This window comes from Lissotriton helveticus, chromosome 11 (assembly GCF_964261635.1).
Source record: "Lissotriton helveticus chromosome 11, aLisHel1.1, whole genome shotgun sequence".
NCBI lineage: Eukaryota > Metazoa > Chordata > Amphibia > Caudata > Salamandridae > Lissotriton > Lissotriton helveticus.
Genome location: NC_136072.1, coordinates 39707420 through 39732301, shown reverse-complemented (window position 1 = coordinate 39732301; position 24882 = coordinate 39707420). Strand labels below are relative to the sequence as shown.

The 24882-nt window shown below is 44.0% G+C and overlaps 18 non-coding genes across 18 annotated transcripts; all 18 read right to left on the bottom strand.

Annotated features, from left to right (window-relative positions):
- Window positions 1-70: 70 nt before the first annotated feature.
- TRNAG-UCC (transfer RNA glycine (anticodon UCC)) lies at window positions 71-142 on the bottom strand. The gene has a single exon. It is a non-coding gene; the product is annotated as a tRNA-Gly (tRNA).
- An 899-nt stretch (window positions 143-1041) lies between these two features.
- On the bottom strand, window positions 1042-1113 carry TRNAG-UCC (transfer RNA glycine (anticodon UCC)). The gene has a single exon. It is a non-coding gene; the product is annotated as a tRNA-Gly (tRNA).
- Window positions 1114-3596: 2483 nt separating this feature from the next.
- On the bottom strand, window positions 3597-3668 carry TRNAG-UCC (transfer RNA glycine (anticodon UCC)). Its single transcript has one exon. It is a non-coding gene; the product is annotated as a tRNA-Gly (tRNA).
- A 2483-nt stretch (window positions 3669-6151) lies between these two features.
- On the bottom strand, window positions 6152-6223 carry TRNAG-UCC (transfer RNA glycine (anticodon UCC)). The gene has a single exon. It is a non-coding gene; the product is annotated as a tRNA-Gly (tRNA).
- A 1512-nt stretch (window positions 6224-7735) lies between these two features.
- Window positions 7736-7807, bottom strand: TRNAG-UCC (transfer RNA glycine (anticodon UCC)). Its single transcript has one exon. It is a non-coding gene; the product is annotated as a tRNA-Gly (tRNA).
- Window positions 7808-8704: 897 nt separating this feature from the next.
- Window positions 8705-8776, bottom strand: TRNAG-UCC (transfer RNA glycine (anticodon UCC)). The gene has a single exon. It is a non-coding gene; the product is annotated as a tRNA-Gly (tRNA).
- Window positions 8777-10277: 1501 nt separating this feature from the next.
- On the bottom strand, window positions 10278-10349 carry TRNAG-UCC (transfer RNA glycine (anticodon UCC)). Its single transcript has one exon. It is a non-coding gene; the product is annotated as a tRNA-Gly (tRNA).
- An 899-nt stretch (window positions 10350-11248) lies between these two features.
- On the bottom strand, window positions 11249-11320 carry TRNAG-UCC (transfer RNA glycine (anticodon UCC)). Its single transcript has one exon. It is a non-coding gene; the product is annotated as a tRNA-Gly (tRNA).
- A 1512-nt stretch (window positions 11321-12832) lies between these two features.
- TRNAG-UCC (transfer RNA glycine (anticodon UCC)) lies at window positions 12833-12904 on the bottom strand. Its single transcript has one exon. It is a non-coding gene; the product is annotated as a tRNA-Gly (tRNA).
- Window positions 12905-13803: 899 nt separating this feature from the next.
- TRNAG-UCC (transfer RNA glycine (anticodon UCC)) lies at window positions 13804-13875 on the bottom strand. Its single transcript has one exon. It is a non-coding gene; the product is annotated as a tRNA-Gly (tRNA).
- Window positions 13876-15387: 1512 nt separating this feature from the next.
- TRNAG-UCC (transfer RNA glycine (anticodon UCC)) lies at window positions 15388-15459 on the bottom strand. The gene has a single exon. It is a non-coding gene; the product is annotated as a tRNA-Gly (tRNA).
- An 899-nt stretch (window positions 15460-16358) lies between these two features.
- Window positions 16359-16430, bottom strand: TRNAG-UCC (transfer RNA glycine (anticodon UCC)). Its single transcript has one exon. It is a non-coding gene; the product is annotated as a tRNA-Gly (tRNA).
- A 1512-nt stretch (window positions 16431-17942) lies between these two features.
- Window positions 17943-18014, bottom strand: TRNAG-UCC (transfer RNA glycine (anticodon UCC)). The gene has a single exon. It is a non-coding gene; the product is annotated as a tRNA-Gly (tRNA).
- Window positions 18015-18913: 899 nt separating this feature from the next.
- On the bottom strand, window positions 18914-18985 carry TRNAG-UCC (transfer RNA glycine (anticodon UCC)). Its single transcript has one exon. It is a non-coding gene; the product is annotated as a tRNA-Gly (tRNA).
- A 1512-nt stretch (window positions 18986-20497) lies between these two features.
- Window positions 20498-20569, bottom strand: TRNAG-UCC (transfer RNA glycine (anticodon UCC)). Its single transcript has one exon. It is a non-coding gene; the product is annotated as a tRNA-Gly (tRNA).
- Window positions 20570-21468: 899 nt separating this feature from the next.
- Window positions 21469-21540, bottom strand: TRNAG-UCC (transfer RNA glycine (anticodon UCC)). The gene has a single exon. It is a non-coding gene; the product is annotated as a tRNA-Gly (tRNA).
- A 1512-nt stretch (window positions 21541-23052) lies between these two features.
- Window positions 23053-23124, bottom strand: TRNAG-UCC (transfer RNA glycine (anticodon UCC)). The gene has a single exon. It is a non-coding gene; the product is annotated as a tRNA-Gly (tRNA).
- An 899-nt stretch (window positions 23125-24023) lies between these two features.
- Window positions 24024-24095, bottom strand: TRNAG-UCC (transfer RNA glycine (anticodon UCC)). The gene has a single exon. It is a non-coding gene; the product is annotated as a tRNA-Gly (tRNA).
- Between the last annotated feature and the right edge of the window lie 787 nt (window positions 24096-24882).

Below are 24882 nucleotides of genomic sequence, written 5' to 3'. Positions count from 1 at the left end.
ATGATATTTCCATTTTGTGACATGTTGAACTAAAATATATCCTGCTTGCAGAATACATAAGTATTTGCACTGCGTTGGCCGGGAATCGAACCCGGGTCAACTGCATGGAAGGCAGCTATGCTCACCACTATACCACCAACGCCCTCTGTCATTTATGCTTATTATTGTGTCTCTGTACTTTCAAAGTAAAGGGTGGATCCTTTGACGATCCCTCTCTTGTATTTCAGCAGACACAGATAGTTGAGAAGTCTTTTCTCACATAGCTGGCGCAAGCTTGCGCTTTTCCTTTCTGGCAGCGTGGAAATGACAGCTTGGTCCTTGGAAGGAAAATAAAGCAAATTTAGCAGAGGATGGTTTCGATCCATCGACCTCTGGGTTATGGGCCCAGCACGCTTCCGCTGCGCCACTCTGCTCCTCTGTGAAAGTGTTCTCTTTATGCAGATGAGGAGCATTCAGTGGAGTGACGTGGGCGTTCGGGACGTGAGAGGACGTTGGACAGGAAACTATGCAAATTTGAAGCATCCAACCTTCCTGCTGTAGTCAGAGGCTCTTTCTATGGACATCTGCCTCTTGGATTCCTCTCAACTTGCCCTCTTATGAAACATTTTGTGAGCTGCAGTTACCTCCGATGGCTACAAGGTGGCGCTACATTCAGGTGAGAGCACAAGTATGCCCAAAATGTTAGTGACTTTTGCCAGATTTATCGGTGGATCTTGCATATTTTTTTCAGAGGCTAGATATTGCCTAGAAATGCTTTTTAACATAGAGATGCTGGAGTTATAATGTCTGGTCGGGCCTCAGCCCTTTCATTGTCTGCCCACTGTAACATATTTATTACCAGCACATGTGAGTGGTGACTCTGCTTTATGGAACTTATCATATATTAGGGCAATGAATATAGCAGAAGGGGCAATCGAGATGTTTGCCTACGTATTTGTTTATTTTTTTATATCTGGCTGATTAATCTGTTCATGATATTTCCATTTTGTGACATATTGCATTAAAATATATCCAGCTTGCAGAATATATAAGTATTTGTACTGCGTTGGCCGGGAATCGAACCCGGGTCAACTGCTTGGAAGGCAGCTATGCTCACCACTATACCACCAACGCCCTATGATCTGTATGCTCTCGGTTCTAAACATTACGACCCTGAGTGCAATGTCTATCTTGCACCAGCTTCAACGGTGCATTTGGTTTAGATACCAACATGAAAAGCAGTAGAAAGTTTTTAGCAGAGGGTAAGGAACTGGGATTGAAACCAAGGTCAAAGCTGTGCGGAAGAGAAGAATGGAAAGCAGTAGTACAAATAATAGATATGAACATATAGATGCAGCATGGGAAGCAAAGCAGGGAAGAGAAAGAGAGAACATTCCAGGAAATGCCCAGGAGATAGATAATAGCACAACTAAAAGGGAAGAATGAAATTCAAAGCATGCCCAGAAAAGTGTTTGAAGGTCCCACCAGTCATTTATGCTTATTATTGTGTGTCTTTACTTTCAAAGTACAGGGTGGATCCTTTTACGATCCCTCTCTTGTATTTCAGCAGACACAGATAGTTGAGAAGTCTTTTCTCACATAGCTGGCAAAAGCTTGCGCTTTTACTTGCTGGCAGCCTGGGAATGACAGCTTGGTCCTTGGAAGAAAAATCAAGCAAAATTAGCAGAGGATGGTTTCGATCCATCGACCTCTGGGTTATGGGCCCAGCACGCTTCCGCTGCGCCACTCTGCTCCGTTGTGAAAGTGCTCTCTTTATGCAAATAAGGAGCATTCAGCAGAGTAGAGTGGGATTGGTCGGGCTCTCACCTCATTTGCCTAAGTATATCGCAAGGCATGCTGGGTGCAGAAAAACTTAATCTTCCCCTCTCACAATCAGTCATAACTGAAAGCCAGACACTCTCAGGCACTAGCCGTTTCAAACATTTATCAAGACAGCAGCTCTTGAACCCTCTATATCTCTCTCTGTGATACTAGCGCTAACATGCTCAGGATTTGGCTTTACCTGGGAGCCAGAGATCTACCCGGTGAGGGCTTGCCCGGTGTGAGGCTTTTGAGCGTTTGGGAGCGTTCGGGACGTTGGACAGGAAACTATGCAAATTTCAAGCATCCAACCTTCCTGCTGCAGTGAGAGGCTCTTTCCATGGACATCTGCCTCTTGGATTCCTCTCAACTTGCCTTCTGATAAAACATTTTGTGAGCTGCAGTTACCTTCGACAGCTACGAGGTGGCGCTACATTCAGGTCAGAGCACAAGTATGCAAAAATGTTACGGACTTTGGCCAGATTTATCGGTGGGTCTTGCATATTTTTTTCAGAGGCTAGAAATTGCCTAGAAATGCTTTTTAACATAGAGATGCTGGAGGTATAATGTCTGGTCGGGCCTCAGCCCTTTCATTGCCTGCCCAAAATAACATATTTATTACCAGCACATGTGAATGGCGACTCTGCTTTATGAAACTTATCATATATTAGGACAATGAATATAGCAGAAGGGGCGATTGAGATGTTTGCCTACGTATTTTTTAATTTCTATATATATGGCTGATTAATCTGTTCATGATATTTCCATTTTGTGACATGTTGAACTAAAATATATCCTGCTTGCAGAATACATAAGTATTTGCACTGCGTTGGCCGGGAATCGAACCCGGGTCAACTGCATGGAAGGCAGCTATGCTCACCACTATACCACTAACGCCCTCTGTCATTTATGCTTATTATTGTGTCTCTTTACTTTCAAAGTAAAGGGTGGATCCTTTGACGATCCCTCTCTTGTATTTCAGCAGACACAGATAGTTGAGAAGTCTTTTCTCACATAGCTGGCGCAAGCTTGCGCTTTTCCTTTCTGGCAGCGTGGAAATGACAGCTTGGTCCTTGGAAGGAAAATAAAGCAAATTTAGCAGAGGATGGTTTCGATCCATCGACCTCTGGGTTATGGGCCCAGCACGCTTCCGCTGCGCCACTCTGCTCCTCTGTGAAAGTGTTCTCTTTATGCAGATGAGGAGCATTCAGTGGAGTGACGTGGGCGTTCGGGACGTGAGAGGACGTTGGACAGGAAACTATGCAAATTTGAAGCATCCAACCTTCCTGCTGTAGTCAGAGGCTCTTTCTATGGACATCTGCCTCTTGGATTCCTCTCAACTTGCCCTCTTATGAAACATTTTGTGAGCTGCAGTTACCTCCGATGGCTACAAGGTGGCGCTACATTCAGGTGAGAGCACAAGTATGCCCAAAATGTTAGTGACTTTTGCCAGATTTATCGGTGGATCTTGCATATTTTTTTCAGAGGCTAGATATTGCCTAGAAATGCTTTTTAACATAGAGATGCTGGAGTTATAATGTCTGGTCGGGCCTCAGCCCTTTCATTGTCTGCCCACTGTAACATATTTATTACCAGCACATGTGAGTGGTGACTCTGCTTTATGGAACTTATCATATATTAGGGCAATGAATATAGCAGAAGGGGCGATCGAGATGTTTGCCTACGTATTTGTTTATTTTTTTATATCTGGCTGATTAATCTGTTCATGATATTTCCATTTTGTGACATATTGCATTAAAATATATCCAGCTTGCAGAATATATAAGTATTTGTACTGCGTTGGCCGGGAATCGAACCCGGGTCAACTGCTTGGAAGGCAGCTATGCTCACCACTATACCACCAACGCCCTATGATCTGTATGCTCTCGGTTCTAAACATTACGACCCTGAGTGCAATGTCTATCTTGCACCAGCTTCAACGGTGCATTTGGTTTAGATACCAACATGAAAAGCAGTAGAAAGTTTTTAGCAGAGGGTAAGGAACTGGGATTGAAACCAAGGTCAAAGCTGTGCGGAAGAGAAGAATGGAAAGCAGTAGTACAAATAATAGATATGAACATATAGATGCAGCATGGGAAGCAAAGCAGGGAAGAGAAAGAGAGAACATTCCAGGAAATGCCCAGGAGATAGATAATAGCACAACTAAAAGGGAAGAATGAAATTCAAAGCATGCCCAGAAAAGTGTTTGAAGGTCCCACCAGTCATTTATGCTTATTATTGTGTGTCTTTACTTTCAAAGTACAGGGTGGATCCTTTTACGATCCCTCTCTTGTATTTCAGCAGACACAGATAGTTGAGAAGTCTTTTCTCACATAGCTGGCAAAAGCTTGCGCTTTTACTTGCTGGCAGCCTGGGAATGACAGCTTGGTCCTTGGAAGAAAAATCAAGCAAAATTAGCAGAGGATGGTTTCAATCCATCGACCTCTGGGTTATGGGCCCAGCACGCTTCCGCTGCGCCACTCTGCTCCGTTGTGAAAGTGCTCTCTTTATGCAAATAAGGAGCATTCAGCAGAGTAGAGTGGGATTGGTCGGGCTCTCACCTCATTTGCCTAAGTATATCGCAAGGCATGCTGGGTGCAGAAAAACTTAATCTTCCCCTCTCACAATCAGTCATAACTGAAAGCCAGACACTCTCAGGCACTAGCCGTTTCAAACATTTATCAAGACAGCAGCTCTTGAACCCTCTATATCTCTCTCTGTGATACTAGCGCTAACATGCTCAGGATTTGGCTTTACCTGGGAGCCAGAGATCTACCCGGTGAGGGCTTGCCCGGTGTGAGGCTTTTGAGCGTTTGGGAGCGTTCGGGACGTTGGACAGGAAACTATGCAAATTTCAAGCATCCAACCTTCCTGCTGCAGTGAGAGGCTCTTTCCATGGACATCTGCCTCTTGGATTCCTCTCAACTTGCCTTCTGATAAAACATTTTGTGAGCTGCAGTTACCTTCGACAGCTACGAGGTGGCGCTACATTCAGGTCAGAGCACAAGTATGCAAAAATGTTACGGACTTTGGCCAGATTTATCGGTGGGTCTTGCATATTTTTTTCAGAGGCTAGAAATTGCCTAGAAATGCTTTTTAACATAGAGATGCTGGAGGTATAATGTCTGGTCGGGCCTCAGCCCTTTCATTGCCTGCCCAAAATAACATATTTATTACCAGCACATGTGAATGGCGACTCTGCTTTATGAAACTTATCATATATTAGGACAATGAATATAGCAGAAGGGGCGATTGAGATGTTTGCCTACGTATTTTTTAATTTCTATATATATGGCTGATTAATCTGTTCATGATATTTCCATTTTGTGACATGTTGAACTAAAATATATCCTGCTTGCAGAATACATAAGTATTTGCACTGCGTTGGCCGGGAATCGAAGCCGGGTCAACTGCATGGAAGGCAGCTATGCTCACCACTATACCACCAACGCCCTCTGTCATTTATGCTTATTATTGTGTCTCTTTACTTTCAAAGTAAAGGGTGGATCCTTTGACGATCCCTCTCTTGTATTTCAGCAGACACAGATAGTTGAGAAGTCTTTTCTCACATAGCTGGCGCAAGCTTGCGCTTTTCCTTTCTGGCAGCGTGGAAATGACAGCTTGGTCCTTGGAAGGAAAATAAAGCAAATTTAGCAGAGGATGGTTTCGATCCATCAACCTCTGGGTTATGGGCCCAGCACGCTTCCGCTGCGCCACTCTGCTCCTCTGTGAAAGTGTTCTCTTTATGCAGATGAGGAGCATTCAGTGGAGTGACGTGGGCGTTCGGGACGTGAGAGGACGTTGGACAGGAAACTATGCAAATTTGAAGCATCCAACCTTCCTGCTGTAGTCAGAGACTCTTTCTATGGACATCTGCCTCTTGGATTCCTCTCAACTTGCCCTCTTATGAAACATTTTGTGAGCTGCAGTTACCTCCGATGGCTACAAGGTGGCGCTACATTCAGGTGAGAGCACAAGTATGCCCAAAATGTTAGTGACTTTTGCCAGATTTATCGGTGGATCTTGCATATTTTTTTCAGAGGCTAGATATTGCCTAGAAATGCTTTTTAACATAGAGATGCTGGAGTTATAATGTCTGGTCGGGCCTCAGCCCTTTCATTGTCTGCCCACTGTAACATATTTATTACCAGCACATGTGAGTGGTGACTCTGCTTTATGGAACTTATCATATATTAGGGCAATGAATATAGCAGAAGGGGCGATCGAGATGTTTGCCTACGTATTTGTTTATTTTTTTATATCTGGCTGATTAATCTGTTCATGATATTTCCATTTTGTGACATATTGCACTAAAATATATCCAGCTTGCAGAATATATAAGTATTTGTACTGCGTTGGCCGGGAATCGAACCCGGGTCAACTGCTTGGAAGGCAGCTATGCTCACCACTATACCACCAACGCCCTATGATCTGTATGCTCTCGGTTCTAAACATTACGACCCTGAGTGCAATGTCTATCTTGCACCAGCTTCAACGGTGCATTTGGTTTAGATACCAACATGAAAAGCAGTAGAAAGTTTTTAGCAGAGGGTAAGGAACTGGGATTGAAACCAAGGTCAAAGCTGTGCGGAAGAGAAGAATGGAAAGCAGTAGTACAAATAATAGATATGAACATATAGATGCAGCATGGGAAGCAAAGCAGGGAAGAGAAAGAGAGAACATTCCAGGAAATGCCCAGGAGATAGATAATAGCACAACTAAAAGGGAAGAATGAAATTCAAAGCATGCCCAGAAAAGTGTTTGAAGGTCCCACCAGTCATTTATGCTTATTATTGTGTGTCTTTACTTTCAAAGTACAGGGTGGATCCTTTTACGATCCCTCTCTTGTATTTCAGCAGACACAGATAGTTGAGAAGTCTTTTCTCACATAGCTGGCAAAAGCTTGCGCTTTTACTTGCTGGCAGCCTGGGAATGACAGCTTGGTCCTTGGAAGAAAAATCAAGCAAAATTAGCAGAGGATGGTTTCGATCCATCGACCTCTGGGTTATGGGCCCAGCACGCTTCCGCTGCGCCACTCTGCTCCGTTGTGAAAGTGTTCTCTTTATGCAAATAAGGAGCATTCAGCAGAGTAGAGTGGGATTGGTCGGGCTCTCACCTCATTTGCCTAAGTATATCGCAAGGCATGCTGGGTGCAGAAAAACTTAATCTTCCCCTCTCACAATCAGTCATAACTGAAAGCCAGACACTCTCAGGCACTAGCCGTTTCAAACATTTATCAAGACAGCAGCTCTTGAACCCTCTATATCTCTCTCTGTGATACTAGCGCTAACATGCTCAGGATTTGGCTTTACCTGGGAGCCAGAGATCTACCCGGTGAGGGCTTGCCCGGTGTGAGGCTTTTGAGCGTTTGGGAGCGTTCGGGACGTTGGACAGGAAACTATGCAAATTTCAAGCATCCAACCTTCCTGCTGCAGTGAGAGGCTCTTTCCATGGACATCTGCCTCTTGGATTCCTCTCAACTTGCCTTCTGATAAAACATTTTGTGAGCTGCAGTTACCTTCGACAGCTACGAGGTGGCGCTACATTCAGGTCAGAGCACAAGTATGCAAAAATGTTACGGACTTTGGCCAGATTTATCGGTGGGTCTTGCATATTTTTTTCAGAGGCTAGAAATTGCCTAGAAATGCTTTTTAACATAGAGATGCTGGAGGTATAATGTCTGGTCGGGCCTCAGCCCTTTCATTGCCTGCCCAAAATAACATATTTATTACCAGCACATGTGAATGGCGACTCTGCTTTATGAAACTTATCATATATTAGGACAATGAATATAGCAGAAGGGGCGATTGAGATGTTTGCCTACGTATTTTTTAATTTCTATATATATGGCTGATTAATCTGTTCATGATATTTCCATTTTGTGACATGTTGAACTAAAATATATCCTGCTTGCAGAATACATAAGTATTTGCACTGCGTTGGCCGGGAATCGAACCCGGGTCAACTGCTTGGAAGGCAGCTATGCTCACCACTATACCACCAACGCCCTCTGTCATTTATGCTTATTATTGTGTCTCTTTACTTTCAAAGTAAAGGGTGGATCCTTTGACGATCCCTCTCTTGTATTTCAGCAGACACAGATAGTTGAGAAGTCTTTTCTCACATAGCTGGCGCAAGCTTGCGCTTTTCCTTTCTGGCAGCGTGGAAATGACAGCTTGGTCCTTGGAAGGAAAATAAAGCAAATTTAGCAGAGGATGGTTTCGATCCATCGACCTCTGGGTTATGGGCCCAGCACGCTTCCGCTGCGCCACTCTGCTCCTCTGTGAAAGTGTTCTCTTTATGCAGATGAGGAGCATTCAGTGGAGTGACGTGGGCGTTCGGGACGTGAGAGGACGTTGGACAGGAAACTATGCAAATTTGAAGCATCCAACCTTCCTGCTGTAGTCAGAGGCTCTTTCTATGGACATCTGCCTCTTGGATTCCTCTCAACTTGCCCTCTTATGAAACATTTTGTGAGCTGCAGTTACCTCCGATGGCTACAAGGTGGCGCTACATTCAGGTGAGAGCACAAGTATGCCCAAAATGTTAGTGACTTTTGCCAGATTTATCGGTGGATCTTGCATATTTTTTTCAGAGGCTAGATATTGCCTAGAAATGCTTTTTAACATAGAGATGCTGGAGTTATAATGTCTGGTCGGGCCTCAGCCCTTTCATTGTCTGCCCACTGTAACATATTTATTACCAGCACATGTGAGTGGTGACTGCTTTATGGAACTTATCATATATTAGGGCAATGAATATAGCAGAAGGGGCGATCGAGATGTTTGCCTACGTATTTGTTTATTTTTTTATATCTGGCTGATTAATCTGTTCATGATATTTCCATTTTGTGACATATTGCATTAAAATATATCCAGCTTGCAGAATATATAAGTATTTGTACTGCGTTGGCCGGGAATCGAACCCGGGTCAACTGCTTGGAAGGCAGCTATGCTCACCACTATACCACCAACGCCCTATGATCTGTATGCTCTCGGTTCTAAACATTACGACCCTGAGTGCAATGTCTATCTTGCACCAGCTTCAACGGTGCATTTGGTTTAGATACCAACATGAAAAGCAGTAGAAAGTTTTTAGCAGAGGGTAAGGAACTGGGATTGAAACCAAGGTCAAAGCTGTGCGGAAGAGAAGAATGGAAAGCAGTAGTACAAATAATAGATATGAACATATAGATGCAGCATGGGAAGCAAAGCAGGGAAGAGAAAGAGAGAACATTCCAGGAAATGCCCAGGAGATAGATAATAGCACAACTAAAAGGGAAGAATGAAATTCAAAGCATGCCCAGAAAAGTGTTTGAAGGTCCCACCAGTCATTTATGCTTATTATTGTGTGTCTTTACTTTCAAAGTACAGGGTGGATCCTTTTACGATCCCTCTCTTGTATTTCAGCAGACACAGATAGTTGAGAAGTCTTTTCTCACATAGCTGGCAAAAGCTTGCGCTTTTACTTGCTGGCAGCCTGGGAATGACAGCTTGGTCCTTGGAAGAAAAATCAAGCAAAATTAGCAGAGGATGGTTTCGATCCATCGACCTCTGGGTTATGGGCCCAGCACGCTTCCGCTGCGCCACTCTGCTCCGTTGTGAAAGTGCTCTCTTTATGCAAATAAGGAGCATTCAGCAGAGTAGAGTGGGATTGGTCGGGCTCTCACCTCATTTGCCTAAGTATATCGCAAGGCATGCTGGGTGCAGAAAAACTTAATCTTCCCCTCTCACAATCAGTCATAACTGAAAGCCAGACACTCTCAGGCACTAGCCGTTTCAAACATTTATCAAGACAGCAGCTCTTGAACCCTCTATATCTCTCTCTGTGATACTAGCGCTAACATGCTCAGGATTTGGCTTTACCTGGGAGCCAGAGATCTACCCGGTGAGGGCGAGGCTTTTGAGCGTTTGGGAGCGTTCGGGACGTTGGACAGGAAACTATGCAAATTTCAAGCATCCAACCTTCCTGCTGCAGTGAGAGGCTCTTTCCATGGACATCTGCCTCTTGGATTCCTCTCAACTTGCCTTCTGATAAAACATTTTGTGAGCTGCAGTTACCTTCGACAGCTACGAGGTGGCGCTACATTCAGGTCAGAGCACAAGTATGCAAAAATGTTACGGACTTTGGCCAGATTTATCGGTGGGTCTTGCATATTTTTTTCAGAGGCTAGAAATTGCCTAGAAATGCTTTTTAACATAGAGATGCTGGAGGTATAATATCTGGTCGGGCCTCAGCCCTTTCATTGCCTGCCCAAAATAACATATTTATTACCAGCACATGTGAATGGCGACTCTGCTTTATGAAACTTATCATATATTAGGACAATGAATATAGCAGAAGGGGCGATTGAGATGTTTGCCTACGTATTTTTTAATTTCTATATATATGGCTGATTAATCTGTTCATGATATTTCCATTTTGTGACATGTTGAACTAAAATATATCCTGCTTGCAGAATACATAAGTATTTGCACTGCGTTGGCCGGGAATCGAACCCGGGTCAACTGCATGGAAGGCAGCTATGCTCACCACTATACCACCAACGCCCTCTGTCATTTATGCTTATTATTGTGTCTCTTTACTTTCAAAGTAAAGGGTGGATCCTTTGACGATCCCTCTCTTGTATTTCAGCAGACACAGATAGTTGAGAAGTCTTTTCTCACATAGCTGGCGCAAGCTTGCGCTTTTCCTTTCTGGCAGCGTGGAAATGACAGCTTGGTCCTTGGAAGGAAAATAAAGCAAATTTAGCAGAGGATGGTTTTGATCCATCGACCTCTGGGTTATGGGCCCAGCACGCTTCCGCTGCGCCACTCTGCTCCTCTGTGAAAGTGTTCTCTTTATGCAGATGAGGAGCATTCAGTGGAGTGACGTGGGCGTTCGGGACGTGAGAGGACGTTGGACAGGAAACTATGCAAATTTGAAGCATCCAACCTTCCTGCTGTAGTCAGAGGCTCTTTCTATGGACATCTGCCTCTTGGATTCCTCTCAACTTGCCCTCTTATGAAACATTTTGTGAGCTGCAGTTACCTCCGATGGCTACAAGGTGGCGCTACATTCAGGTGAGAGCACAAGTATGCCCAAAATGTTAGTGACTTTTGCCAGATTTATCGGTGGATCTTGCATATTTTTTTCAGAGGCTAGATATTGCCTAGAAATGCTTTTTAACATAGAGATGCTGGAGTTATAATGTCTGGTCGGGCCTCAGCCCTTTCATTGTCTGCCCACTGTAACATATTTATTACCAGCACATGTGAGTGGTGACTCTGCTTTATGGAACTTATCATATATTAGGGCAATGAATATAGCAGAAGGGGCGATCGAGATGTTTGCCTACGTATTTGTTTATTTTTTTATATCTGGCTGATTAATCTGTTCATGATATTTCCATTTTGTGACATATTGCATTAAAATATATCCAGCTTGCAGAATATATAAGTATTTGTACTGCGTTGGCCGGGAATCGAACCCGGGTCAACTGCTTGGAAGGCAGCTATGCTCACCACTATACCACCAACACCCTATGATCTGTATGCTCTCGGTTCTAAACATTACGACCCTGAGTGCAATGTCTATCTTGCACCAGCTTCAACGGTGCATTTGGTTTAGATACCAACATGAAAAGCAGTAGAAAGTTTTTAGCAGAGGGTAAGGAACTGGGATTGAAACCAAGGTCAAAGCTGTGCGGAAGAGAAGAATGGAAAGCAGTAGTACAAATAATAGATATGAACATATAGATGCAGCATGGGAAGCAAAGCAGGGAAGAGAAAGAGAGAACATTCCAGGAAATGCCCAGGAGATAGATAATAGCACAACTAAAAGGGAAGAATGAAATTCAAAGCATGCCCAGAAAAGTGTTTGAAGGTCCCACCAGTCATTTATGCTTATTATTGTGTGTCTTTACTTTCAAAGTACAGGGTGGATCCTTTTACGATCCCTCTCTTGTATTTCAGCAGACACAGATAGTTGAGAAGTCTTTTCTCACATAGCTGGCAAAAGCTTGCGCTTTTACTTGCTGGCAGCCTGGGAATGACAGCTTGGTCCTTGGAAGAAAAATCAAGCAAAAGTAGCAGAGGATGGTTTCGATCCATCGACCTCTGGGTTATGGGCCCAGCACGCTTCCGCTGCGCCACTCTGCTCCGTTGTGAAAGTGCTCTCTTTATGCAAATAAGGAGCATTCAGCAGAGTAGAGTGGGATTGGTCGGGCTCTCACCTCATTTGCCTAAGTATATCGCAAGGCATGCTGGGTGCAGAAAAACTTAATCTTCCCCTCTCACAATCAGTCATAACTGAAAGCCAGACACTCTCAGGCACTAGCCGTTTCAAACATTTATCAAGACAGCAGCTCTTGAACCCTCTATATCTCTCTCTGTGATACTAGCGCTAACATGCTCAGGATTTGGCTTTACCTGGGAGCCAGAGATCTACCCGGTGAGGGCTTGCCCGGTGTGAGGCTTTTGAGCGTTTGGGAGCGTTCGGGACGTTGGACAGGAAACTATGCAAATTTCAAGCATCCAACCTTCCTGCTGCAGTGAGAGGCTCTTTCCATGGACATCTGCCTCTTGGATTCCTCTCAACTTGCCTTCTGATAAAACATTTTGTGAGCTGCAGTTACCTTCGACAGCTACGAGGTGGCGCTACATTCAGGTCAGAGCACAAGTATGCAAAAATGTTACGGACTTTGGCCAGATTTATCGGTGGGTCTTGCATATTTTTTTCAGAGGCTAGAAATTGCCTAGAAATGCTTTTTAACATAGAGATGCTGGAGGTATAATGTCTGGTCGGGCCTCAGCCCTTTCATTGCCTGCCCAAAATAACATATTTATTACCAGCACATGTGAATGGCGACTCTGCTTTATGAAACTTATCATATATTAGGACAATGAATATAGCAGAAGGGGCGATTGAGATGTTTGCCTACGTATTTTTTAATTTCTATATATATGGCTGATTAATCTGTTCATGATATTTCCATTTTGTGACATGTTGAACTAAAATATATCCTGCTTGCAGAATACATAAGTATTTGCACTGCGTTGGCCGGGAATCGAACCCGGGTCAACTGCATGGAAGGCAGCTATGCTCACCACTATACCACCAACGCCCTCTGTCATTTATGCTTATTATTGTGTCTCTTTACTTTCAAAGTAAAGGGTGGATCCTTTGACGATCCCTCTCTTGTATTTCAGCAGACACAGATAGTTGAGAAGTCTTTTCCCACATAGCTGGCGCAAGCTTGCGCTTTTCCTTTCTGGCAGCGTGGAAATGACAGCTTGGTCCTTGGAAGGAAAATAAAGCAAATTTAGCAGAGGATGGTTTCGATCCATCGACCTCTGGGTTATGGGCCCAGCACGCTTCCGCTGCGCCACTCTGCTCCTCTGTGAAAGTGTTCTCTTTATGCAGATGAGGAGCATTCAGTGGAGTGACGTGGGCGTTCGGGACGTGAGAGGACGTTGGACAGGAAACTATGCAAATTTGAAGCATCCAACCTTCCTGCTGTAGTCAGAGGCTCTTTCTATGGACATCTGCCTCTTGGATTCCTCTCAACTTGCCCTCTTATGAAACATTTTGTGAGCTGCAGTTACCTCCGATGGCTACAAGGTGGCGCTACATTCAGGTGAGAGCACAAGTATGCCCAAAATGTTAGTGACTTTTGCCAGATTTATCGGTGGATCTTGCATATTTTTTTCAGAGGCTAGATATTGCCTAGAAATGCTTTTTAACATAGAGATGCTGGAGTTATAATGTCTGGTCGGGCCTCAGCCCTTTCATTGTCTGCCCACTGTAACATATTTATTACCAGCACATGTGAGTGGTGACTCTGCTTTATGGAACTTATCATATATTAGGGCAATGAATATAGCAGAAGGGGCGATCGAGATGTTTGCCTACGTATTTGTTTATTTTTTTATATCTGGCTGATTAATCTGTTCATGATATTTCCATTTTGTGACATATTGCATTAAAATATATCCAGCTTGCAGAATATATAAGTATTTGTACTGCGTTGGCCGGGAATCGAACCCGGGTCAACTGCTTGGAAGGCAGCTATGCTCACCACTATACCACCAACGCCCTATGATCTGTATGCTCTCGGTTCTAAACATTACGACCCTGAGTGCAATGTCTATCTTGCACCAGCTTCAACGGTGCATTTGGTTTAGATACCAACATGAAAAGCAGTAGAAAGTTTTTAGCAGAGGGTAAGGAACTGGGATTGAAACCAAGGTCAAAGCTGTGCGGAAGAGAAGAATGGAAAGCAGTAGTACAAATAATAGATATGAACATATAGATGCAGCATGGGAAGCAAAGCAGGGAAGAGAAAGAGAGAACATTCCAGGAAATGCCCAGGAGATAGATAATAGCACAACTAAAAGGGAAGAATGAAATTCAAAGCATGCCCAGAAAAGTGTTTGAAGGTCCCACCAGTCATTTATGCTTATTATTGTGTGTCTTTACTTTCAAAGTACAGGGTGGATCCTTTTACGATCCCTCTCTTGTATTTCAGCAGACACAGATAGTTGAGAAGTCTTTTCTCACATAGCTGGCAAAAGCTTGCGCTTTTACTTGCTGGCAGCCTGGGAATGACAGCTTGGTCCTTGGAAGAAAAATCAAGCAAAATTAGCAGAGGATGGTTTCGATCCATAGACCTCTGGGTTATGGGCCCAGCACGCTTCCGCTGCGCCACTCTGCTCCGTTGTGAAAGTGCTCTCTTTATGCAAATAAGGAGCATTCAGCAGAGTAGAGTGGGATTGGTCGGGCTCTCACCTCATTTGCCTAAGTATATCGCAAGGCATGCTGGGTGCAGAAAAACTTAATCTTCCCCTCTCACAATCAGTCATAACTGAAAGCCAGACACTCTCAGGCACTAGCCGTTTCAAACATTTATCAAGACAGCAGCTCTTGAACCCTCTATATCTCTCTCTGTGATACTAGCGCTAACATGCTCAGGATTTGGCTTTACCTGGGAGCCAGAGATCTACCCGGTGAGGGCTTGCCCGGTGTGAGGCTTTTGAGCGTTTGGGAGCGTTCGGGACGTTGGACAGGAAACTATGCAAATTTCAAGCATCCAACCTTCCTGCTGCAGTGAGAGGCTCTTTCCATGGACATCTGCCTCTTGGATTCCTCTCAACTTGCCTTCTGATAAAACATTTTGTGAGCTGCAGTTACCTTCGACAGCTACGAGGTGGCGCTACATTCAGGTCAGAGCACAAGTATGCAAAAATGTTACGGACTTTGGCCAGATTTATCGGTGGGTCTTGCATATTTTTTTCAGAGGCTAGAAATTGCCTAGAAATGCTTTTTAACATAGAGATGCTGGAGGTATAATGTCTGGTCGGGCCTCAGCCCTTTCATTGCCTGCCCAAAATAACATATTTATTACCAGCACATGTGAATGGCGACTCTGCTTTATGAAACTTATCATATATTAGGACAATGAATATAGCAGAAGGGGCGATTGAGATGTTTGCCTACGTATTTTTTAATTTCTATATATATGGCTGATTAATCTGTTCATGATATTTCCATTTTGTGACATGTTGAACTAAAATATATCCTGCTTGCAGAATACATAAGTATTTGCACTGCGTTGGCCGGGAATCGAACCCGGGTCAACTGCATGGAAGGCAGCTATGCTCACCACTATACCACCAACGCCCTCTGTCATTTATGCTTATTATTGTGTCTCTTTACTTTCAAAGTAAAGGGTGGATCCTTTGACGATCCCTCTCTTGTATTTCAGCAGACACAGATAGTTGAGAAGTCTTTTCTCACATAGCTGGCGCAAGCTTGCGCTTTTCCTTTCTGGCAGCGTGGAAATGACAGCTTGGTCCTTGGAAGGAAAATAAAGCAAATTTAGCAGAGGATGGTTTCGATCCATCGACCTCTGGGTTATGGGCCCAGCACGCTTCCGCTGCGCCACTCTGCTCCTCTGTGAAAGTGTTCTCTTTATGCAGATGAGGAGCATTCAGTGGAGTGACGTGGGCGTTCGGGACGTGAGAGGACGTTGGACAGGAAACTATGCAAATTTGAAGCATCCAACCTTCCTGCTGTAGTCAGAGGCTCTTTCTATGGACATCTGCCTCTTGGATTCCTCTCAACTTGCCCTCTTATGAAACATTTTGTGAGCTGCAGTTACCTCCGATGGCTACAAGGTGGCGCTACATTCAGGTGAGAGCACAAGTATGCCCAAAATGTTAGTGACTTTTGCCAGATTTATCGGTGGATCTTGCATATTTTTTTCAGAGGCTAGATATTGCCTAGAAATGCTTTTTAACATAGAGATGCTGGAGTTATAATGTCTGGTCGGGCCTCAGCCCTTTCATTGTCTGCCCACTGTAACATATTTATTACCAGCACATGTGAGTGGTGACTCTGCTTTATGGAACTTATCATATATTAGGGCAATGAATATAGCAGAAGGGGCGATCGAGATGTTTGCCTACGTATTTGTTTATTTTTTTATATCTGGCTGATTAATCTGTTCATGATATTTCCATTTTGTGACATATTGCATTAAAATATATCCAGCTTGCAGAATATATAAGTATTTGTACTGCGTTGGCCGGGAATCGAACCCGGGTCAACTGCTTGGAAGGCAGCTATGCTCACCACTATACCACCAACGCCCTATGATCTGTATGCTCTCGGTTCTAAACATTACGACCCTGAGTGCAATGTCTATCTTGCACCAGCTTCAACGGTGCATTTGGTTTAGATACCAACATGAAAAGCAGTAGAAAGTTTTTAGCAGAGGGTAAGGAACTGGGATTGAAACCAAGGTCAAAGCTGTGCGGAAGAGAAGAATGGAAAGCAGTAGTACAAATAATAGATATGAACATATAGATGCAGCATGGGAAGCAAAGCAGGGAAGAGAAAGAGAGAACATTCCAGGAAATGCCCAGGAGATAGATAATAGCACAACTAAAAGGGAAGAATGAAATTCAAAGCATGCCCAGAAAAGTGTTTGAAGGTCCCACCAGTCATTTATGCTTATTATTGTGTGTCTTTACTTTCAAAGTACAGGGTGGATCCTTTTACGATCCCTCTCTTGTATTTCAGCAGACACAGATAGTTGAGAAGTCTTTTCTCACATAGATGGCAAAAGCTTGCGCTTTTACTTGCTGGCAGCCTGGGAATGACAGCTTGGTCCTTGGAAGAAAAATCAAGCAAAATTAGCAGAGGATGATTTCGATCCATCGACCTCTGGGTTATGGGCCCAGCACGCTTCCGCTGCGCCACTCTGCTCCGTTGTGAAAGTGTTCTCTTTATGCAAATAAGGAGCATTCAGCAGAGTAGAGTGGGATTGGTCGGGCTCTCACCTCATTTGCCTAAGTATATCGCAAGGCATGCTGGGTGCAGAAAAACTTAATCTTCCCCTCTCACAATCAGTCATAACTGAAAGCCAGACACTCTCAGGCACTAGCCGTTTCAAACATTTATCAAGACAGCAGCTCTTGAACCCTCTATATCTCTCTCTGTGATACTAGCGCTAACATGCTCAGGATTTGGCTTTACCTGGGAGCCAGAGATCTACCCGGTGAGGGCTTGCCCGGTGTGAGGCTTTTGAGCGTTTGGGAGCGTTGTGGACGTTGGACAGGAAACTATGCAAATTTCAAGCATCCAACCTTCCTGCTGCAGTGAGAGGCTCTTTCCATGGACATCTGCCTCTTGGATTCCTCTCAACTTGCCTTCTGATAAAACATTTTGTGAGCTGCAGTTACCTTCGACAGCTACGAGGTGGCGCTACATTCAGGTCAGAGCACAAGTATGCAAAAATGTTACGGACTTTGGCCAGATTTATCGGTGGGTCTTGCATATTTTTTTCAGAGGCTAGAAATTGCCTAGAAATGCTTTTTAACATAGAGATGCTGGAGATATAATGTCTGGTCGGGCCTCAGCCCTTTCATTGCCTGCCCAAAATAACATATTTATTACCAGCACATGTGAATGGCGACTCTGCTTTATGAAACTTATCATATATTAGGACAATGAATATAGCAGAAGGGGCGATTGAGATGTTTGCCTACGTATTTTTTAATTTCTATATATATGGCTGATTAATCTGTTCATGATATTTCCATTTTGTGACATGTTGAACTAAAATATATCCTGCTTGCAGAATACATAAGTATTTGCACTGCGTTGGCCGGGAATCGAACCCGGGTCAACTGCTTGGAAGGCAGCTATGCTCACCACTATACCACCAACGCCCTCTGTCATTTATGCTTATTATTGTGTCTCTTTACTTTCAAAGTAAAGGGTGGATCCTTTGACGATCCCTCTCTTGTATTTCAGCAGACACAGATAGTTGAGAAGTCTTTTCTCACATAGCTGGCGCAAGCTTGCGCTTTTCCTTTCTGGCAGCGTGGAAATGACAGCTTGGTCCTTGGAAGGAAAATAAAGCAAATTTAGCAGAGGATGGTTTCGATCCATCGACCTCTGGGTTATGGGCCCAGCACGCTTCCGCTGCGCCACTCTGCTCCTCTGTGAAAGTGTTCTCTTTATGCAGATGAGGAGCATTCAGTGGAGTGACGTGGGCGTTCGGGACGTGAGAGGACGTTGGACAGGAAACTATGCAAATTTGAAGCATCCAACCTTCCTGCTGTAGTCAGAGGCTCTTTCTATGGACATCTGCCTCTTGGATTCCTCTCAACTTGCCCTCTTATGAAACATTTTGTGAGCTGCAGTTACCTCCGATGGCTACAAGGTGGCGCTACATTCAGGTGAGAGCACAAGTATGCCCAAAATGTTAGTGACTTTTGCCAGATTTATCGGTGGATCTTGCATATTTTTTTCAGAGGCTAGATATTGCCTAGAAATGCTTTTTAACATAGAGATGCTGGAGTTATAATGTCTGGTCGGGCCTCAGCCCTTTCATTGTCTGCCCACTGTAACATATTTATTACCAGCACATGTGAGTGGTGACTCTGCTTTATGGAACTTATCATATATTAGGGCAATGAATATAGCAGAAGGGGCGATCGAGATGTTTGCCTACGTATTTGTTTATTTTTTTATATCTGGCTGATTAATCTGTTCATGATATTTCCATTTTGTGACATATTGCATTAAAATATATCCAGCTTGCAGAATATATAAGTATTTGTACTGCGTTGGCCGGGAATCGAACCCGGGTCAACTGCTTGGAAGGCAGCTATGCTCACCACTATACCACCAACGCCCTATGATCTGTATGCTCTCGGTTCTAAACATTACGACCCTGAGTGCAATGTCTATCTTGCACCAGCTTCAACGGTGCATTTGGTTTAGATACCAACATGAAAAGCAGTAGAAAGTTTTTAGCAGAGGGTAAGGAACTGGGATTGAAACCAAGGTCAAAGCTGTGCGGAAGAGAAGAATGGAAAGCAGTAGTACAAATAATAGATATGAACATATAGATGCAGCATGGGAAGCAAAGCAGGGAAGAGAAAGAGAGAACATTCCAGGAAATGCCCAGGAGATAGATAATAGCACAACTAAAAGGGAAGAATGAAATTCAAAGCATGCCCAGAAAAGTGTTTGAAGGTCCCACCAGTCATTTATGCTTATTATTGTGTGTCTTTACTTTCAAAGTACAGGGTGGATCCTTTTACGATCCCTCTCTTGTATTTCAGCAGACACAGATAGTTGAGAAGTCTTTTCTCACATAGCTGGCAAAAGCTTGCGCTTTTACTTGCTGGCAGCCTGGGAATGACAGCTTGGTCCTTGGAAGAAAAATCAAGCAAAATTAGCAGAGGATGGTTTCGATCCATCGACCTCTGGGTTATGGGCCCAGCACGCTTCCGCTGCGCCACTCTGCTCCGTTGTGAAAGTGCTCTCTTTATGCAAATAAGGAGCATTCAGCAGAGTAGAGTGGGATTGGTCGGGCTCTCACCTCATTTGCCTAAGTATATCGCAAGGCATGCTGGGTGCAGAAAAACTTAATCTTCCCCTCTCACAATCAGTCATAACTGAAAGCCAGACACTCTCAGGCACTAGCCGTTTCAAACATTTATCAAGACAGCAGCTCTTGAACCCTCTATATCTCTCTCTGTGATACTAGCGCTAACATGCTCAGGATTTGGCTTTACCTGGGAGCCAGAGATCTACCCGGTGAGGGCTTGCCCGGTGTGAGGCTTTTGAGCGTTTGGGAGCGTTCGGGACGTTGGACAGGAAACTATGCAAATTTCAAGCATCCAACCTTCCTGCTGCAGTGAGAGGCTCTTTCCATGGACATCTGCCTCTTGGATTCCTCTCAACTTGCCTTCTGATAAAACATTTTGTGAGCTGCAGTTACATTCGACAGCTACGAGGTGGCGCTACATTCAGGTCAGAGCACAAGTATGCAAAAATGTTACGGACTTTGGCCAGATTTATCGGTGGGTCTTGCATATTTTTTTCAGAGGCTAGAAATTGCCTAGAAATGCTTTTTAACATAGAGATGCTGGAGGTATAATGTCTGGTCGGGCCTCAGCCCTTTCATTGCCTGCCCAAAATAACATATTTATTACCAGCACATGTGAATGGCGACTCTGCTTTATGAAACTTATCATATATTAGGACAATGAATATAGCAGAAGGGGCGATTGAGATGTTTGCCTACGTATTTTTTAATTTCTATATATATGGCTGATTAATCTGTTCATGATATTTCCATTTTGTGACATGTTGAACTAAAATATATCCTGCTTGCAGAATACATAAGTATTTGCACTGCGTTGGCCGGGAATCGAACCCGGGTCAACTGCATGGAAGGCAGCTATGCTCACCACTATACCACCAACGCCCTCTGTCATTTATGCTTATTATTGTGTCTCTTTACTTTCAAAGTAAAGGGTGGATCCTTTGACGATCCCTCTCTTGTATTTCAGCAGACACAGATAGTTGAGAAGTCTTTTCCCACATAGCTGGCGCAAGCTTGCGCTTTTCCTTTCTGGCAGCGTGGAAATGACAGCTTGGTCCTTGGAAGGAAAATAAAGCAAATTTAGCAGAGGATGGTTTCGATCCATCGACCTCTGGGTTATGGGCCCAGCACGCTTCCGCTGCGCCACTCTGCTCCTCTGTGAAAGTGTTCTCTTTATGCAGATGAGGAGCATTCAGTGGAGTGACGTGGGCGTTCGGGACGTGAGAGGACGTTGGACAGGAAACTATGCAAATTTGAAGCATCCAACCTTCCTGCTGTAGTCAGAGGCTCTTTCTATGGACATCTGCCTCTTGGATTCCTCTCAACTTGCCCTCTTATGAAACATTTTGTGAGCTGCAGTTACCTCCGATGGCTACAAGGTGGCGCTACATTCAGGTGAGAGCACAAGTATGCCCAAAATGTTAGTGACTTTTGCCAGATTTATCGGTGGATCTTGCATATTTTTTTCAGAGGCTAGATATTGCCTAGAAATGCTTTTTAACATAGAGATGCTGGAGTTATAATGTCTGGTCGGGCCTCAGCCCTTTCATTGTCTGCCCACTGTAACATATTTATTACCAGCACATGTGAGTGGTGACTCTGCTTTATGGAACTTATCATATATTAGGGCAATGAATATAGCAGAAGGGGCGATCGAGATGTTTGCCTACGTATTTGTTTATTTTTTTATATCTGGCTGATTAATCTGTTCATGATATTTCCATTTTGTGACATATTGCATTAAAATATATCCAGCTTGCAGAATATATAAGTATTTGTACTGCGTTGGCCGGGAATCGAAGCCGGGTCAACTGCTTGGAAGGCAGCTATGCTCACCACTATACCACCAACGCCCTATGATCTGTATGCTCTCGGTTCTAAACATTACGACCCTGAGTGCAATGTCTATCTTGCACCAGCTTCAACGGTGCATTTGGTTTAGATACCAACATGAAAAGCAGTAGAAAGTTTTTAGCAGAGGGTAAGGAACTGGGATTGAAACCAAGGTCAAAGCTGTGCGGAAGAGAAGAATGGAAAGCAGTAGTACAAATAATAGATATGAACATATAGATGCAGCATGGGAAGCAAAGCAGGGAAGAGAAAGAGAGAACATTCCAGGAAATGCCCAGGAGATAGATAATAGCACAACTAAAAGGGAAGAATGAAATTCAAAGCATGCCCAGAAAAGTGTTTGAAGGTCCCACCAGTCATTTATGCTTATTATTGTGTGTCTTTACTTTCAAAGTACAGGGTGGATCCTTTTACGATCCCTCTCTTGTATTTCAGCAGACACAGATAGTTGAGAAGTCTTTTCTCACATAGCTGGCAAAAGCTTGCGCTTTTACTTGCTGGCAGCCTGGGAATGACAGCTTGGTCCTTGGAAGAAAAATCAAGCAAAATTAGCAGAGGATGGTTTCGATCCATCGACCTCTGGGTTATGGGCCCAGCACGCTTCCGCTGCGCCACTCTGCTCCGTTGTGAAAGTGCTCTCTTTATGCAAATAAGGAGCATTCAGCAGAGTAGAGTGGGATTGGTCGGGCTCTCACCTCATTTGCCTAAGTATATCGCAAGGCATGCTGGGTGCAGAAAAACTTAATCTTCCCCTCTCACAATCAGTCATAACTGAAAGCCAGACACTCTCAGGCACTAGCCGTTTCAAACATTTATCAAGACAGCAGCTCTTGAACCCTCTATATCTCTCTCTGTGATACTAGCGCTAACATGCTCAGGATTTGGCTTTACCTGGGAGCCAGAGATCTACCCGGTGAGGGCTTGCCCGGTGTGAGGCTTTTGAGCGTTTGGGAGCGTTCGGGACGTTGGACAGGAAACTATGCAAATTTCAAGCATCCAACCTTCCTGCTGCAGTGAGAGGCTCTTTCCATGGACATCTGCCTCTTGGATTCCTCTCAACTTTCCTTCTGATAAAACATTTTGTGAGCTGCAGTTACCTTCGACAGCTACGAGGTGGCGCTACATTCAGGTCAGAGCACAAGTATGCAAAAATGTTACGGACTTTGGCCAGATTTATCGGTGGGTCTTGCATATTTTTTTCAGAGGCTAGAAATTGCCTAGAAATGCTTTTTAACATAGAGATGCTGGAGGTATAATGTCTGGTCGGGCCTCAGCCCTTTCATTGCCTGCCCAAAATAACATATTTATTACCAGCACATGTGAATGGCGACTCTGCTTTATGAAACTTATCATATATTAGGACAATGAATATAGCAGAAGGGGCGATTGAGATGTTTGCCTACGTATTTTTTAATTTCTATATATATGGCTGATTAATCTGTTCATGATATTTCCATTTTGTGACATGTTGAACTAAAATATATCCTGCTTGCAGAATACATAAGTATTTGCACTGCGTTGGCCGGGAATCGAACCCGGGTCAACTGCATGGAAGGCAGCTATGCTCACCACTATACCACCAACGCCCTCTGTCATTTATGCTTATTATTGTGTCTCTTTACTTTCAAAGTAAAGGGTGGATCCTTTGACGATCCCTCTCTTGTATTTCAGCAGACACAGATAGTTGAGAAGTCTTTTCTCACATAGCTGGCGCAAGCTTGCGCTTTTCCTTTCTGGCAGCGTGGAAATGACAGCTTGGTCCTTGGAAGGAAAATAAAGCAAATTTAGCAGAGGATGGTTTCGATCCATCGACCTCTGGGTTATGGGCCCAGCACGCTTCCGCTGCGCCACTCTGCTCCTCTGTGAAAGTGTTCTCTTTATGCAGATGAGGAGCATTCAGTGGAGTGACGTGGGCGTTCGGGACGTGAGAGGACGTTGGACAGGAAACTATGCAAATTTGAAGCATCCAACCTTCCTGCTGTAGTCAGAGGCTCTTTCTATGGACATCTGCCTCTTGGATTCCTCTCAACTTGCCCTCTTATGAAACATTTTGTGAGCTGCAGTTACCTCCGATGGCTACAAGGTGGCGCTACATTCAGGTGAGAGCACAAGTATGCCCAAAATGTTAGTGACTTTTGCCAGATTTATCGGTGGATCTTGCATATTTTTTTCAGAGGCTAGATATTGCCTAGAAATGCTTTTTAACATAGAGATGCTGGAGTTATAATGTCTGGTCGGGCCTCAGCCCTTTCATTGTCTGCCCACTGTAACATATTTATTACCAGCACATGTGAGTGGTGACTCTGCTTTATGGAACTTATCATATATTAGGGCAATGAATATAGCAGAAGGGGCGATCGAGATGTTTGCCTACGTATTTGTTTATTTTTTTATATCTGGCTGATTAATCTGTTCATGATATTTCCATTTTGTGACATATTGCATTAAAATATATCCAGCTTGCAGAATATATAAGTATTTGTACTGCGTTGGCCGGGAATCGAACGCGGGTCAACTGCTTGGAAGGCAGCTATGCTCACCACTATACCACCAACGCCCTATGATCTGTATGCTCTCGGTTCTAAACATTACGACCCTGAGTGCAATGTCTATCTTGCACCAGCTTCAACGGTGCATTTGGTTTAGATACCAACATGAAAAGCAGTAGAAAGTTTTTAGCAGAGGGTAAGGAACTGGGATTGAAACCAAGGTCAAAGCTGTGCGGAAGAGAAGAATGGAAAGCAGTAGTACAAATAATAGATATGAACATATAGATGCAGCATGGGAAGCAAAGCAGGGAAGAGAAAGAGAGAACATTCCAGGAAATGCCCAGGAGATAGATAATAGCACAACTAAAAGGGAAGAATGAAATTCAAAGCATGCCCAGAAAAGTGTTTGAAGGTCCCACCAGTCATTTATGCTTATTATTGTGTGTCTTTACTTTCAAAGTACAGGGTGGATCCTTTTACGATCCCTCTCTTGTATTTCAGCAGACACAGATAGTTGAGAAGTCTTTTCTCACATAGATGGCAAAAGCTTGCGCTTTTACTTGCTGGCAGCCTGGGAATGACAGCTTGGTCCTTGGAAGAAAAATCAAGCAAAATTAGCAGAGGATGATTTCGATCCATCGACCTCTGGGTTATGGGCCCAGCACGCTTCCGCTGCGCCACTCTGCTCCGTTGTGAAAGTGTTCTCTTTATGCAAATAAGGAGCATTCAGCAGAGTAGAGTGGGATTGGTCGGGCTCTCACCTCATTTGCCTAAGTATATCGCAAGGCATGCTGGGTGCAGAAAAACTTAATCTTCCCCTCTCACAATCAGTCATAACTGAAAGCCAGACACTCT